This window comes from Mustelus asterias, chromosome 11 (genome assembly GCF_964213995.1).
Source record: "Mustelus asterias chromosome 11, sMusAst1.hap1.1, whole genome shotgun sequence".
NCBI lineage: Eukaryota > Metazoa > Chordata > Chondrichthyes > Carcharhiniformes > Triakidae > Mustelus > Mustelus asterias.
In genome coordinates, this window is record NC_135811.1 from 56,246,182 (window position 1) to 56,252,181 (window position 6,000).

Here is a 6,000-nt window from a genome sequence, read left to right on the forward strand (position 1 = left end):
AAATGAGAACATCCTCAAGGAAAAGAGAGAAGTTGTGAGGCACAGGTTTAAAGTTTAAAAGTTAAAAGTGTAAAGTTTATTTATTAGTGTCGCAAGTAGGCTTACATTAACACTCCAATGAACTTACTGTGAAAATCTCCCAGTCGCCACACTCCGGCGCCTGTTCGGGTACACTGAGAGAGAATTTAGCACGGCCAATGCACCTAACCAGCACGTCTTTTGGACTGTGGGAGGAAACTCACACAGACACGGGGAGAATGTGCAGACTACACTCAGACAGTGACCCAAGACAGGAATTGAACCCAGGTCCCTGGCGCTGTGAGGCAACAGTGTTAACCACTGTGTTGCCCCACGCTGTTTGTTGTCATGCAGGAAGTTATATCCAAGATACACAACACTTCCAATGCATAATGAAAGCCGCAGTCTAATTCAGGTGTGGTAGAGTCTACATGAATTTACACATGGTTCTGCCAAAGGGGGTGGGTAAGGAACTGATGAGGATGATTGGAAAATTCTAAATTGGATTTGAAAACATGGTGCATCCTGAACCCATGTTTCTTCTTCCCCAGGTAGCATCCTTGATTACGTTATGATTTTATCTTGGGGCAAGGTGAAGAGGGAGGCCCCAAATCTACCTCAACTGGAAAATGACTGAACCATGCGCTGCTGACATTATCCTGAACCACATACTAATCATCTAGCCAACTGGAAAATGTCTTTAATTCAGCTAAAATGTAATAGCTTCTGCAAGGTCCTGTACCTAGAGTCAGACAAATTTATATGGGAAAATTGTTTACAAATGGTCAAGGATGTAACCAAGCAATAAAAATGAAACTAAAAATACATTAGTTATTGTGCGAAAAGAACAATCCAATTGCCTCATGCCTTTCATTCCCTTTCTCTCCCTTGTCCCCTCTTATTATATTACAGAAGAAAGACTGCCTGATTTGGTTAGTGTTAGCACTGCTGCCTCACAACGCGAGGGACCCGGGTTCAATTCCAGCCTCAGGTCACTGTCTGTGCAGAGTTTGCACGTTCTCCCCGTGTCTGCGCGGGTTTCCTCCGGGTGCTCCGGTTTCCTCCCACAGTTCAAAGATGTGCGGGTTAGGCTGATTGGCAATGCTAAAATTACCCTAGTTTCAGGGGATTAGCAGGGTAAATATGTGGGGTTACATGACGGAGAGCCTGGGTGGGGTTGTGGTCGGTGCAGACTCGATGGACCGAATGGCCTCCTTCTGCACTGTAGGGATTCTATGGATTTATTGGAGCTGATGTTTGATACATTCAGTATTGTGCATGGCGGTCAGTGCGGAGAGACTCAAAGCGCTGAATGCAGCTTGGGTTAGGTTGGTTGTTCATTTCTGCTGTGAATATTCTGTCCACAACATAGATGGGTGTGATAGTCAGACTTTGTGTGTGTGTGTGTGTGTGTGTTGCACGCTTGTTGTCCCTGTTTTGAAGTCAGTTGAAGACATGGGTTGATTTTCCTATGCAACCATCAGGCTGAATGTCCAAGGCCTGTAAATTGGATCTTGGCAACATCACCTAGGGCAATTGCAACCTTTGGACTCAACTTTAAAATTGGCACTTTGCACTCCCATCTCCCTGCCAAGAAAATAAAATGAACGTAATTGTGTACAACCCAGCCCAAGAGGCGGCACTAAACATAACTACTGGTTACAGGACCTGCCAACCAGCAGTGACACCTGTGGGGCACAGAGCCAACAAACACAGGTACAAAGTAACTGCCATCCTGGCACCTATAGAAATCTTAGGAAGATGAAGGCAGCGGTCTTCAGTCAGTTAAATCAGCTAAAAGGGCCAGGTATCATCCACAATAATCTACTGTTAATTTAAGTCCATTGTATGAGGGAATAGTGCAACAGTGGTGACAGTTCAAAAATACCTCATTATCTGTAAAGTGCTTTGGGATGTCACACAGTTTCTAAAGGTGCTTTATAAGCACAATTCTTTTGTTAATTTTACTATCGTGAAAACACTCCACAACTCGTACTAATGCCTAGGCTTTGATCTGAGCTCCCACAATCTTAACGACATTTACATCACATTCCAAAGCTCTTGGCCAGGCACAGAACACATGTTAATTTGCGGATCAAACAAACTCCCATCAAATCCGAGGTTGACCTGAACACAAAGTGCTGTCACCTGACTGTCAAAGCCAGATGTGTTCATGAAGGATGATCATTGCAGTTATTCTCCTCCCGGTTCCTATAGTATCACATCCTGGCTGGAGCTGGCGGGCTCAGTGTCTTTCTCTGAAACTATTCATGCAGGACTTGCAAGATTGGTGATCAGATGCAGTTTCTGAAAGGTCATATGTTGATAGTTAACTAGGTGCAATCCCCCTAGTTAGTTTACTTCAAAGTCAGGTAGGACCCAAGGACATAAATTTAAACCAGTTGAACATAAATGCAAAACAGATATTGCAAAATAAATTCTTTACTCAAAGGATGTTAAATGTTTGGAATAATTGATTGGCTGCATGGGTGTATTGGAGAGGAAAGCATTTGAGTTGCTGAATATATACATGGTTTCTAAAGTGGGACATGAGTGGGGTAGAAGGTGGATCAGCTGAAGTGGGTCAAATCACCTTTTTATCAACCTCATTGTTTCTTGTTTTAGCCATCTTATTTTTCAATCTACCCAGAGAAGTTCAGCCATCTGCATTTCCTCTCCTGAGATAAATGGGAAGAAAGAATTTGCATGGCAATTACTTTTATTCATTCGTGGAACGTAGGCATCACTAGCTGGCCAGCATTTATTGCCCATCCCTCGTTGCCCAAGGGCAATTGAGAGTCAACCATATTGCTGTGGCCAGACCAGGTAAGGTCAGCAGATTTCCTTCCCAAAACAGCATTAGTGAACCAGATGGGTTTTTCTGACAATCGACGATAGTTTCACAGCCATCAGTAGATTCTTAATTCCAGATATTTTTTACTGAATTCAAATTCCACCATCTGCCGTGCCAGGATTCGAACCCGGGTCCCCAGAACATTATCTTAATTTCAGGATTAATAATCTAGCGATAACACCACCAGGCCACTGTCCCCCGCCCCAAGTTAATGGAATCCTAAAGCTGAAACGTTTTCCTGAAGTACTCTGTGAGGCTATTTGACTAGCCACTGCAATGACCACATGCTGCATGGGTTTAAGCCCAGGCTTCTTCTGCTAACATTTAAAATTGATATAACACCTTTAATGTAGTAAAAGGTCATGCAGCAACGGCGGGGAAAGATCGGGATTTATAAAAGAGCAGAATTGGAGGAACACAGGGTACAAAATTCACTTGTCCCCATCTTTGGGCACGGCAGTCACAATTTATATAATCCACTCATTTCATCTGAATGGTTTCTGTGCCTTCAGCACTGCTATCTTCATCCTACACTGTCAGTGTGCTTTATACACAACTGGTATTGTTGTAAATCAAGTGATACAGGCGGCCTGCTCTACTTAAAGGCAGGTTGGCTTCTTAAAGGGCCAGCGGAAAACCGATTGCTGCAATGGAAATTTTTGCAAACTGAACACCAGGGCAGATCGAGGGAGCCAGTATAATGGACCTGGTGCTGTAAGCATTAGTTGTGCCGGTGGGAAGGAGGTCCCATGGGGGCGAGGATTCCCTCAATTTCACCCTCAGAAGGGTGGAAGCAGGTAAGAGGAAGATCAACTCTTGAACTTTGAAGTTGAGGATGTGGTAACAGTGTCAGAAGAAGTTTGATGATCTTACAGGGGTGGTCAACATCAGCGTGTGCATCTTTTCCAGACTTTTCCGACCCACCAGACCACCAGCCTTCCATGATGCTCAATGTCTCCGTCACTCACCCAGCAACACGGCCTGGCACTCAGGATCCGTATCTAACATCCAGATACTCTACCTCACCCTCACTCACCTAGTGATGCTGCCAGCCTCACAACAACCTCTTGCTATCTCCACATGCACCGATTATTCTGTTATATTGGGCACATCACCCAAGCACAGAGCTAAACAATCACTGACATCTTGCAGGACAAGGTGACACACAATAAAAGGGAACAGAACAGAGCCAGCAGTGACAAGGACACAGAGGCTCCTACCATAATGGAGTGCATGAACATGTGACCATGAACTCTTACTACTCACACAGCCCCCTTCCTTCACGACAACCTTTCCCTTCTGATCTCTGATCCTGCTTTTAGATATCCGAGAACTGTCACCTCACCAGATGCAGGAGCTCCGGGGAGAGGAAGGAGACCAACACAACTGTGCTGGGGAAGAGACCCCATCACTTGACCTGACAGTCAGACACCAGCTCAGACACTGGCACTGCACTGATCTTGGAGGCACTGACCTTGGAGGCCAGCATGGAGTTGGCATTGACATATGATGGGCACAAGGGAGCTGCAACCAGGCCGGGTTAACAGGATGGTTCAAAAACAGAAAATGCTGGAAAATCTCAGCAGGTCTGACAGCATCTATGGCGAGAGAATAGAGCCAACGTTTTGAGTCTGGATGACCCTTCATCACCACCAAATATCATCCACCTCCATGCTTCATCCCCTACACCCTCTCTGTCTTCCGAATGTTCCATCACCCCAACCAGGCTGAGCTCCTTTCACCCCCTCGCTGTCAGACTCCCTCTCATCCGTTCTCTGTCAGTCCACTGTCTCGCCCCTGTCCGTCATCTTTCATCCCCTCTCTGTCAGATATCTCTCTCTCTCACACCCTCTCATTCAGACTCCCCGCTCTCTGCCTCACTATCAGTCCCTCTCAATGCTCCCTGTCCAATCCCCTTCCTGTCAGGCTCCCCATCACCCTTTTTCTTCTGGTCCTGTCCCCTCTTACCCCCTTTCTGTTCACCTCCTCTCACTCCCTCTCTAGTCTTTCACTCTCACACCTCTTTGTCTGACTCCCCGATCTGCCTGACCCCCTGATCTGTCGCACCCAGCTCAACTTCAAACCAGTTGCTCAGCACTAAGCTGGCAAACTACTTCTTTTGGTTTAAAGCACTTATAAAATATTGCACTGAAGACGTCTCAGAAAAAAAATCTCCAGTTTCCTAGCTTAAACCTGTATGATGATAGTGTGCTATTGCTATATATGTATTATTTTACTGTTTACAGATACAGCTCTATTCTGCAGGCAGTTGGTGTGTCTAGAAAACAGGAGAGCAGGATAATTATTCATTTTAGCCATATAGTGTTTACTTAGGATAGAGCGAATGGATTTTTATTTGGAGATGAAGGTTTTCCCTGGGGTTTTGATTAAAGGAATGGAAGGTAGGTGTAGGTAGGCAGGATCATGTGATGATGTGGTTAATGGGAGGAGCTAGGTCTGTGGCAGAGAGAAATCGTTTTTCAGTTCTGGCTGGGGTTTGTTTAAAGACATAGATCGGCAAGCTGCTCTGAAACTCAAGTTTTCTCTCTCGCAACTTCAAGACTGTCTACACCCCTTATAGCAAGTATATTTATGTTTGCTAATTGTATTTAAAGTGGAATTAAAGCCTGAAAGAGAATGTTGCTTATTTGGAAACAGTGATAATGTAGAAATTAAAATTGTTCCCTTTCATTTTTTAACTATTGTTCAACTGTTAAGAGTTAAGCTGCTTCATTTGTTAGAGTTATATTTAAACTGTGTTATTAAATAAAGTTTGTTTTACAAAATAAATCCCAAATTTGTCAGCGGAATTACTCCTGGAGTGAAGCATCCTATCCTTACATACATGCCTCACACCTAGAGAACAATACCAAGACCACAAGAAACTACAAAGGGTTGTGAATGTAGTCCAGTTCATCACTCAAACCAGCCTCCCATCCATTGACTCTGTCTACTTACCGCTGCCTTGGAAAAGCAACCAGCATAATCAAGAACCCCACTCATCCCGGACATTCTCTCTTCTACCTTCTTCCATCAGGAAAAAGGTACAAAAGTTTGAAGTCACGTACCAACCAGAACAGCTTCTTCCCTGCTGCCATCAGGCTTTTGAATGGACCTACCTCGCACTA